The following is a 12,248-nucleotide window of genomic DNA, read 5'->3' as shown; positions in this document are numbered from 1 at the left end:
TTAATAATGAATTCTGGAATGTCCTCTGATGCGCTGTGTTTGTACTTGACATTGCATAGGTTTCCATACTTTCCTCTCTTCTGTCTTATTTTGTAACTTCACTAGATTGGTAATTTGAATCATCTCTCAAGTTGTTAGACCATAGTGATTTGTATATCTTCAAAAGCTTCATAGTTTTTATAAATTCATTGTGATGTGGGACCATGTTATAGTCAACTTTATACAGCAGAGTCATTGTGGATTTTAATCTAGCCATCCAATGTTCATGAACAAAATAAGCATAATACTGGTGGTATTTTCTAATCATATTCTCCTGCTTCACTCCCCATCATAATTATTTCATTTTTCTATTCTAAGAGACTACAACTGTGTGGTTCAGGCAGATTGCTATTAGCCCATCCAAGTACTTTCTCTTCTATGATATAGGTAATAAACAATTATCATTCCCTCAATAAATTGTTACAACCTAGTGGTTGAGTGCAAGAGCTTTGGAGTGAGAGAAACATGGTTTTGAAGCCCAGCTCCACCATTAACTACTTTTGTGATCTTGGAAAATTGACATAACTTTCCTTATTCCCTGTAAACAAAGTTCATAAAAATCTATGGCTGTCAAATGGATCAAGTGAGTTAACTTCCAGACAACTTTAGGACAATGCTTGACACTTAGGTGCTAAGTACGTCAATGGGCCTTCAGATATCTTATGTATTATTCCTATGTGAGCCATGTGAAAAAAATTGAGGCACTGCTTTAGTCGTTGCTAGACATTGCAGCACTTTCTTTTTACACCACCATTTGAAATGATAAAAGAAGGTTTTGGCCCTTTTTGGCTCTTTGTTCATTGATCTTAGTTATTTCTTTATCAGCAAAGAGGTTTTTTTGTTTTGTTGTGTTTTATTTTGTTACTTTAGAAAGGGAATTGTTCCTGGAGCCTGAGAATTCTGGAAAGCTAATCTCTGGATAGTTGTAGCTTTAATTCACTAATATTGTACAAATTTAATGACCTATAGTTTTGAGTAGTGTGGTTTTTATGTATTATTTTATCAATCAATGCTTCTGATTTCTTTTTCTTTTTTTTTTTTTACAAATAAGTACAAAAGAAGTTTATTTCATTTTTAAATTTCTTCAAAAGTTAACATATAGTTTCTTTTTTTTGGAATTTTATTTAATTTTTATTTTTTTATACAGCAGGTTCTTATTAGTTATCCATTTTATACATATTAGTGTATATATGTCAATCCCAATCTCCCAATTCATCACACCACCACCACCACCCCCCTGCCACTTTCCCCCCTTGGTGTCCATATGTTTGTTCTCTACATCTGTGTCTCAATTTCTGCCCTGCAAACCGGTTTATCTGTACCATTTTTCTAGGTTCCACATATATATGTTAATATAGGATATTTGTTTTTCTCTTTCTGACTTACTTCACTCTGTATGACAATCTTTAGATTCATCCACATCTGTACAAATGACCCAATTTCGTTCCTTTTTATGGCTGAGTAATATTCCATTGTATATATGTACCACAACTTCTTTATCCATTCATCTGTTGATGGACATTTAAGTTGCTTCCATGACCTGGTTATTGTAAATAGTGCTGCAATGAACATTGGGGTGCATGTGTCTTTTTGAATTATGGTTTTCTCTGGGTATATGCCCAGTAGTGGGATTGCTGGGTCATATGGTAATTCCATTTTTAGTTTTTTAAGGAACCTCCATACTGTTCTCCATAGTGGCTATTATCAATTTACATTCCCACCAACAGTGCAAGAGGCTCCCCTTTTCTCCACACCCTCTCCAGCATTTGTTGTTTGTAGATTTTCTGATGATGCCCATTCTAACCATTGTGAGCTGATACCTCATTGTAGTTTTGATTTGTATTTCTCTAATAATTAGTGATGTTAGCAATCAATACTTCTGATTTCTTAATATTATCAACTTGGGTGAAGGGGAGAAAGAAGGAAAACATTCTTTTCTTTATAGTTATAAATTTTATGTTTGGTTAAACATTTCCCTGGGGTTATACTTGTAGAAATGTATGTATCTTGCTTTCCATATTTAAAAATGGGCTAATATATCTGAGGAGAAGCACAGTTTATTAGGAATGAGGCAAGGCACAACAAGCTAATCATAGAAAGCCATAAATGTTCTACTGAGCATAAATGATCACAGAAAAATACTGCAAGCATCTGAGGTCACTTTTATTAAGGTCACATAGGATTTATGTAAAACAGTAAAAAAATACAATAAAAAAACTTCACAGACTTTTCTGATTATGAAAACATCTTAAATTTCTAAACGAACACATAGATTCACATTTTAGTCTTATGCTGGAGTGTTCCAAGGCTCCATCCTGGGACCTCTTCTTTGTTCTCATTTAATCCATAGATGATTTCATAAAATCTTATGGGTTTTAAAGACCTGAAAAAATACTTCACAAAAGCCAGTAAGCAGAGGAAAAGCTGTTTAATTACATTAGGAAACGCAAATTAAAAACCACAATAAGATACTGCTCCACACCCAATTAGAATGGCTAAAATCAAAAAGACTGGCAACACAAAAAGTGTTGGTAAAAATATGGGCTAACTGTAACTCTCATACATCCCTGGAAAACAGTTTGGCAGTATCTTACAAAGTTAAATATACAGATAATATATTCAGCAATTCTACTACCAGGGATCTTCCCAAGAGAAATGAAGGTGTATGTGCACAGAAATATTGGTATGTTCATATCAGTTTTATTCACAATAACACAAACTGAAAATAACCCAAACGTCCATCAGCTGATGAACACATAAACAAATTGTCATGTATTTATACAATGGTATACTACCTAGAAATAAAATGCATCAAACTCTTGATATTTAAAAACATGAAAGAATCTTACAGATATAATATTAAGTAGAAAATGTCTGAGACAAAAGATATATGATTTCATTTGCATGAATTTCTAAACAGGCAAAATTGAGTGAGAGCAAAACACTTCAGATCACTGGTTGCAGGGTGAGGAGTATTGACTGGAGAGGAGCATGAAGGAACTTACTAGGGTAAAGGGAATATTTTCACCTTGAGTGGGATGATGAGTACATGGGTGTTTACACATTTATCTAAATTCTAACTGGACTGTAATATTGGGACATATTGCATATACATTATTTGCATTAGAATTTGCCCTAAAAAGATCAATTAAATTCATTTTAGTTCATTCATTCATTCAAAATCTGTTTCATACTAGGGATAACAATAACCGAAAGAGAGGTAATACCTTCTTTTTGACTTCAGAAGCTTACAGATTTGTAGGAAAAGCAGATGTTAAAATATTAAAAAATAAGTATATAATTACAAACTGTGATGTGTATGCTGTGAAAAAGACATACTGAGTTATATGGTAGCCTATAACAGGGATTCTCAGTTTAGTGCAAGGGTGGGGGTTGGCAGGGTGGGGAGGATGACGATGTCAGGGGGGAATTTTCCTTAAAGGAGGTATTTGTACTATCTAGTTAAGAATGCAGAACTTGGAGTCAGACTACCTAGGTTGGAGTTCTGGATCTATCATTCACTACGTGTGCAACCTTGGGCAAACTCTCTAAGCCTGTTTCTTTATCTGCAGAACACATATTAACAGTACCTATGTTAGAATTTATTTCAAGTATCTAGCATGACCAAACTGAGTGGAGGTTGTGGTGGACACAAACTGGTGCTTTTTTCAGTGGAAGGAAGGGAATAGAAGATAACTTTGAGTCGTCTGAAGGGAAGATGGAGGTGAGAAAATAGAGACACTTAGCATAAAAACTCTTTCAAGGAGTTTTGATGTGAAGGTGAGCAGAGAGAAGGGACAGTGGTTGGAAGACCTCAAGAGACCAAGGGAGAATTTCACTTATCTCTTTTTAGAATGAGAGACACTCTGTTATGCTTCTAGGAATGACCAATTTCTGAGGGGAAAACTGATGATGCAGAAGCAGGAAGGTATAATTGTGAGAATGAAGTCCTTATGTAGGTGATCGATGCTACAAAACAGTAACCAACAGATAAATTGGTGGGTATAAGATGAGTTCCTCAACAGCATTTCCAAATTATGCTGAGTAGGTGGAAGAAAACAACATAAACCGTGTTATCACATGGTGTTAATTTTCACTCAGAAATATTGGGAGGGGAAGATGAATTATGGCCTAAAGAGATTTATAAAGATTATGTGTGAATATAGTTTACACATACTGACCTTGTTTTGAGTCAGGAGACACTTATCTAAACAATAAGTAGCAAGTCTAGAATTTAAAATCATTTCTCATGAACATTCTGAAAAACAAACTTGCCATTTAAACTACTGCCATACATTATCTTAAATTTGTCAGACATTTTCAGAAATATAAAAAGTAATTTGAAAGATTCTGGTCAGAACCAACAAAAAATAAAATAATTCAGAATATTCCCAAGTTCTACTATCAGAAACTCAAGACTTGTAAATCAAATCAAAAGTACTTTAAAAATGAGAAAAAATAAAGAGGAAAAGTTAACTTTAAAAAAATCTGGTTGGAGAAATGTTTTTCTCATCTTCTTAATATCAAACACATACACACATTCTAAATTTTGTTCAAAGCTCCTCTTGTATCATATTTCCAGTGATATACATGGAATCAAAGAACTATAGCAACACAATACTTACAGTTTTATGCCAATCTATATATTTTAAAGCTTGAATATATATCTGCTACTTTTACTGGTATTAAAGAATCTACCATTTAGTCATTCAATTCCTTATTAACAATGCTTTCTCTGGGTTTAGTGTAGTGCAATTTACCAAGATTTTTTCACTGAGACTATTGTTATTGTTGATTGGAAGGATTCGGTCCTGAGTTTAAACCACAGCTCTGTTGTATAGAAACTGTGTGGTCCTGAGCAGTTGATTCAGCATCTCCAATTCCTCCTGTAAATTGTGGATAGTATTTGAACCTACCTGATAAGATTATTGTGAGTACTAAATAAAGTAAAATATTTAAAGCATGATTCCTGCCACATAGAATAAATAAATAATAGCTGACATATTATTGTATTATTCTGTATAATACACACAAAGAAAGCCCTATTCAGTGATGTTATTACTGACATATTATATATGAGAGGAAAGTGAAGATGAGTTAAGAAGAAATACGCAAGATAACGAGGGGGCAGAGTCAAGATGGTGTACTAAGAGGATGCAGAATTCACGTCTCCTCACAACTAGGGCACCTACCAGGTACCAGTGGGGGACCACGGACACCTAAGGAGACAGGAGGAACCCCCAGCAACCGGGTAGAATGTGGGGCGTGGGGGGAGTGAAGGAGCAGGAGAAGTGGAGGTGGGATGGGACTGGTGCCCCTGAGGGGTGGCTGGGGGAGGGGAAGGGATCCCACGCCAGAAAGAGGAAATTGGGGAACCATTGGGAGGGCAGAGGATAAAAAGGGAGCATGGCCAGGTTTCCCCTGCCCACTTGGGCCGCCAGGAGCCTACTGAGATCCCGGGCCTGATCCTCTGCCCACCTAGGCCGCCTCCAGCCCTGCAGGTCCTGAGGGAGTGTGAGGGGGGGAAGGGGGAGCAAAAATAAAGGTCAGACCTCTGGGACCAGCACCCCTGAGGGGTGGCTGGGGGAAGGAAGGAGTTCCTACACCCAGTGGGACCCACCCGTGGTTAGGGGTCCAGCAGCGATGGGGGAGACCCTGGGGGAGAGAGTGGGGGAGAGGCAGGAAGGAATGAAAGGGAACAGGGCAAGTCCTCTCCCTGTCTACTTAGGCACCGGGAAGCCTGTTGGGCTCCCAGAACTAATCCTCTGCCCTCAGAGCCTAAGCCCCTCCCCTACACCCCACCAGGGCCCCACCTCTACACTCGGAGACCCTCTCCAATGAGCTGGGCCTAAACCCCACCCACACACACTCACTCAGGGCCCCACCTCCTAACTCTGGAACCCCACACTCCACAGCCCTCCTTCCCACGTGCTGCCTCTCCCCTTCTGTGCAGGTCCAAAGCAGAGGCCCCGCCCCACGCTTGAACATTGCCCTGCTGAGGCCCCGCCCCATGCTCAAATGTCATACCCCCACCCACCTAGGTCCTGTCCCCCAAACCCCACCCCTGCCTAAGTTCCATCCCCCACCCCCTACCCCCGCCTAAACTCTGCCCCCATAACCAAGGCTTTATTCTTTTCTTTTCTTTTTTCCTCTTTTAGATTGGGGTTCTGTTTTATCTTGTTGATTCATTGCTGTTGATTCTTTTAAATTTTTATTTTTCCTAATAAATCTTTTTCCTAATTTTATTTTATTCTTTATACTTTGTTAGTGATAGATCCTTTTGGCTTGTTCCCTCCCCCCCCTTTTTTTTCTGTTGTGGTTTTATTTTACCTTGTTGCAATTGTTTCAATTATAGCTTTATTTTTCCTAATATATTTTCTGTCTTCCTAATTTTATTTTATTTTTTATTCTTTGATATTGTACTGTTCCTTTTTTTCTTTCAGTCTTCACTTTTTTTTTTTTTCCCCACAACATGAAGCTTGTGGGATTTTTGTTCCCAGGCTGGAGTTTGGGCCTGGGCTCCTGTGGTGGTAGCTCTGAGTCCAAACCACTGGACTAACAGAGACCCTCAGATCCCAGGGAATATCAATCAAAGTGAGGTCTCCTGGAGGTCCTCATCTCAGCACCAAGACCCAGCTCTATCCAACTGCCTACAAACTCCAGTGCTGGACGTCTCAGGCCAAACAAGAAATAAGACAGGAATACAGCATGACCCATCAAAAAAAAAAAGAAATGACAAAAAAATATGCTACAGATGAAGGAGCAAGGTAAAAAGCTACAAGTCCAAATAAATGAAGATGAAATAAGCAACCTACCTGAAAAAGAATTCAGAGTAATGAAAGCAAAGATGATCCAAAATTTCAGAACCAGAATGGAGAAAATAAAAGAAACATTTAAAAAGGATCTAGAAGAACTAAAGAGCAAACAAACAGTGATGAACAACACAATTACTGAAATTAAAAATACTCTAGAAGGAATCAATAACAGAATAACTGAGGCAGAAGAACAGATAAGTGAGCTGGAAGATAAAATGGTGGAAATACTGCCAGGGAGCAGAAGAAAAAAAAATGAAAAGAATTGAGGACAGTCTCAGAGACCTCTGGGACAACATTAAATACACCATTTGACTTATAGGGGTCCCAGAAGAAGAAGAGAAAAAGAAAGGGTCTGAGAAAATATTTAAAGAGATTATAGTCAAAAACTTCCCTAACATGGGAAAGGAAATAGTCAAGTCCAGGAAGCACAGAGAGTCTCATAGAGGATAAACCCAAAGAGAAACACACCGAGACACATATGAATCAAACTATCAAAAATTAAATACAAAGACAAAATATTAAAAGCAGCAAGGGAAGAGCAACAAATAACATACAAGGGAATCCCCATAAAGTTAACAACTGATCTTTCTGCAGAAACTCTGCAAACCAGAAGGGAGTGGCAGGACATACTGAAAGTGATGAAAGGGAAAAACCTACAACCAAGATTACTCTACCCAGCAAGGATCTCATTCAGATTCGATGGAGAAATTAAAACCTTTACAGATAAGCAAAAGTTAAGAGAAATCAGCACCACAAAGCCAGCTTTACAACAAATGCTAAAGGAACTTCTCTAGGCAGGAAACACAAGAGAAGGAAAAGATCTACAATAACAAAACCAAAACAATTAAGAAAGTGGTAATTGGAACATACATATTGATAATTACCTTTAATGTAAATGGAATAAATGCTCCAACCAAAACACATAGACTGGCTGAATGGATAAAAAAACAAGACCCATACATATGCTGTCTACAAGAGACCCACTTCAGACCTAGGGACACATACAGACTGAAAGTGAGGGGATGGAAAAAGATATTCCATGCAAATGGAAATCAAAAGAAAGCTGGAGTAGCAATTCTCATATCAGACAAAATAGACTTTAAAATAAAGACTATTACAAGAGACACTACATAAGGATCAAGGGATCAATCCAAGAAGAGAATATAACAATTGTAAATATTTATAAACCCAACATAGGAGTACCTCAATACATAAGGCAAGTGCTAACAGCCATAAAGGGGGAAATTGACAGTAACACAATCATAGTAGGGGAGTTTAACACCCCACTTTCACCAATGGACAAATCATCCAAACAGAAAATAAATAAGAAAACACAAGCTTTAAATGACACATTAAACAGGATGGACATCGTTCTCAATGGTGAAAAACTGAAACCATTTCCACTAAGATCAGGAACAAGACAACGTTGCCTACTCTCACCACTATTATTCAACATAGTTTTTGAAGTTTTAGCCACAGCCATCAGAGAAGAAAAAGAAATAAAAGGAATCTAAATCTGAAAAGATGAAGTAAACCTCTCACTGTTTGCAGATGACATGATACTATACACAGAGAATCCTAAAGATGCCACCAGAAAACTACGAGAGCTAATCAATGAATTTGGTAGAGTAGCAGGATACAAAATTAATGCACAGAAATCTCTTGCATTCCTATACAGTAATGATGAAAAATCTGAAAGAGGAATTAAGGAAACACTCCCATTTACCACTGCAAAAAAAGAATAAAATACCTAGGAATAAGCCTACCTAAGGAGACAAAAGACCTGTATGCAGAAAACTATAAGACACTGATGAAAGAAATCAAAGAAGACACAAACAGATGGAGAGATATACCATGTTCTTGGATTGGAGGAATCAACATTGTGAAAATGACTATACTACCCAAAACAATCTACAGATTCAATGCAATCCCTATCAAACTACCAATGGCATTTTTCACAGAGCTAGAACAAAAAATTGCACTATTTGTATGGAAACACAAAAGACCACAAATAGCCAAAACAATCTTGAGAAAGAAAAATGGAGCTGGAGGAATCAGGCTCCCGGACTTTAGACTATACTACAAAGCTACAGTAATCAAGACAGTATGGTACTGGCACAAAAACAGAAATATAGATCAATGGTACAGGATAGAAAGCGCAGGGATAAATCCATGCACCTATGGTCACCTTATCTTTGATAAAGGAGGCAAGAATATACAATGGAGAAAAGACAACCTTTTCAATAAGTGGTACTGGGAAAACTGGACTGCTACATGTAAAAGAATGAAATTAGAACACACCCTAACACCATACACAAAAATAAGCTCAAAATGGATTAAAGACCTAAATGTAAGGCCAGACACTATAAAACTCTTAGAGGAAAACATAGGCAGAACACTCTATGACATAACACTTTATGACACTCTATGACATATGACAGAACACTCATAAACATAGGCAGAACACTCTATAACACAGCAAGATCCGTTTTTACCCACCTCGTAGAGAAATGGAAATAAAAACAAAAATAAACAAATGGGACCTAATGAAACTTAAAAGCTTTTGCACGGCAAAGGAAACCATAAACAAGATGAAAAGACAGCCCTCAGAATGGGAGAAAATATTTGCAAACAGAGCAACCAATAAAGGAAAAGGATTAATCTCCCAAATATACAAGCAGCTCATGCAACTGAATATCAAAAAAACAAACAACCCAATCCAAAAATGGTCAGAAGACCTAAAGAGACATTTCTCCAAAGAAGATACACAAATTGCCAACAAACACATGAAAAGATGTTCAACATCACTAATCATTAGAGCAAAGCAAATCAGAACTACAATGTGGTATCACCTCACACCAGTCAGAATGGCCATCATCAAAAAATTACAAACAATAAATGCTGGAGAGGGTATAGAGAAAAGAGAACCCTCTTGAACTGTTGGTGGGAATGTAAATTGGTACAGCCACTATGGAGAACAGTATGGAGGTTCCTTAAAAAACTAAAAATAGAACTACCATACACCCCAGCAACTGCACTACTGAGCATATACCCTGAGAAACCATAATTCAAAAAGAGTCATGTACCACAATGTTCATTGCAGCACTATTTACAATAGCCAGGACATGGAAGCTACCTAAGTGTCCATTGACAGATGAATGGATAAAGAAGATGTGGCATATATATACAGTGGTATATTACTCAGCCATAAAAAGAAATGAAATTGAGTTATTTGTGGTGAGGTGGATGGACCTAAAGTCGGTCATACAGAGTGAAATAAGTCAGAAAGACAAAAACAAATACCATATGCTAACACAAATATATGGAATTTAAAAAAAAATATGGTTCTGATGAACCTAGGGGCAGGACAGGAATAAAGACACAGACATAGAGAATGGACTTGAGGACCCGGGGAGGGGGAAGTGTAAGCTGGGAGAGAGTAGCTTTGACATATATACACTACCAAATGTAAAATAGCTAGGTAGTGGGAAGCAGCTGCATGGCACAGAGAGATCAGCTTGGTGCTTTGCGACCACCTAGAGGGGTGAGAGGGATATGCAAGAGGGAGGGGATATGGGGATATACGTATGCATATAGCTGATTCACTTTGTTACACAGCAGAAACTAAAACAACATTGTAAAGCAATTATATTCCAATAAAGGTGTTTAAAAAAAAAAAAAAGAAGAAGAAGAAATATGCCTCCCAGGCAGTTTTATGGCCATAGACTAGAGCTTGGATATGAGGCCAGTATTAGACTCTTTGATTGAAGATTGTACACGTGGAAGCAATCTATTGACTCTGTAGAATGGTTGTTGTGATTTTTAGCATCAGATCTCCTAGGATAATGTTTTAAAAGAAAATTTATGCTGAAAGAATTAAAACATACTCAAAAATAAAAAGAAAAGTACAATGAACCTCTTTATACTACCATCCAGTTTCAATAATTGTTAAAGATTTGAAAATGGCAACTTTTGAAGTTCCTTCTTCTATGACAATGTTTCTCCAAGGAAAAAATACTCACAACTTCTAAAATGATATGTGAGTTAAATGTCACAAATTAAATACTAGTCATGTATTATTCAGCAGATATTTACTAGGTTTCTTAGATGTACCAGGCACCATGCTAAGTGTTGGCATGAAATGGTAAAAAAGACAGACACCTCTCTGTCTAGGGAGAGATCTATTTGCATCATCACAACCAAGTGCATCTCAGAAAGCTGTAATTCTTTCATTTATGCAACTCACCAATTGTTTCATAGTTACTGAGGGGAAACATGGAACACAGTAAGAGCACCTGACATCTAAACCTAAAAATGTATTATGAGAGCTGTTATTGCTAAAGATTAATTCTATCAGTTAGCTAGTGTTAACTTCACTTTTGTGATTGCTTTTTAAAAAATCTACAGCATTCATAGCCTATTCTGCTTATATATCAATAATAAATCCAATTAGTTAAATCCGGTTAGGGTTAAATGATTCCAAATTTCCAAAAATCTATTCAGATTAACAATCATATTGTTATCTTACTGAAAATTAACAATCATATTGTTATCTTACTGAAAATTAACAATCACATTGTTATCTTACTGAAAATCATATTGTTATCTTACTGAAAATCTATTCAGATTAACAATCATATTGTTATCTTACATTTGGTAGTGTATATATGTAAGCTTTATTAGAGCACAGAAAAAGTTGTTGTAGTAACACTAATAAAATTAGAGAAGTATCATTCACTATCTTTCATTTATTTCTTTAATTATAGTTACTAAAATACCAAAGACCATTTCAAGCTAGAGATCCCTCCTACAGTTCCTCTGTTGTATTTGGAATTGCCACACTGTCTCCAGAGGAAAGTTCTCTGGCTTAATACTGGTGCCATATTGTCTGTTGCAAAGTCAGCGCCATTTCTCTTCATCTTAGCGCTTCCTTGTGTTGCACAGGCTGGAAGCTTGAGAACTAGATTTCTCAGATTTCCTGTCAAAAGAGTTCTAGGTATGATTCTTCTAATGAGAGGTGAGAGGCAGTGATGAAACTTGAAAGGCGGAAAGGAAGCAGAAGCCATGTCATCATTCTGGCTGCAATGGGACTATATGTGGGTTTGGGCAGATGTGACATATTTGCAGCAACCTCCAGGTATTTTCTTTTGAAGCATTGGCTTCATTGCTGGAGGGAATGGTGATCATTGCCATAAGCTCTTGGCAGTGTCTGTACCTTCCTGCCTCCTTAGAGAGGTACTGAGATCTAGTGGTAGCTGTTCCTTATCTCTGTTCCTTATCTCTTTCAATAGTTTGATAAACATTAATGCTCTGTATCAAATCCTTTTCTACTTACTTCAAGTAGACAGAGAAGTTTCTGTTGGACAGACAAATTATTTCTATCAGAGGAGATGA

The 12,248-nt window shown here is 37.1% G+C and overlaps 1 long non-coding RNA gene across 1 annotated transcript in view; it reads right to left on the bottom strand.

Annotated features, from left to right (window-relative positions):
• LOC309614699 overlaps positions 1–12,248 on the bottom strand; it is a 189,919-nt gene that overhangs the window by 70,079 nt on the left and 107,592 nt on the right. The window lies entirely within an intron of this gene.

This window comes from Balaenoptera borealis (genome assembly GCF_965194805.1).
Source record: "Balaenoptera borealis genome assembly, chromosome: 17".
Lineage (NCBI taxonomy): Eukaryota > Metazoa > Chordata > Mammalia > Artiodactyla > Balaenopteridae > Balaenoptera > Balaenoptera borealis.
The sequence above is the reverse complement of the archived record's forward strand: the minus strand, read 5'-3'. Positions and strand labels throughout refer to the sequence as shown.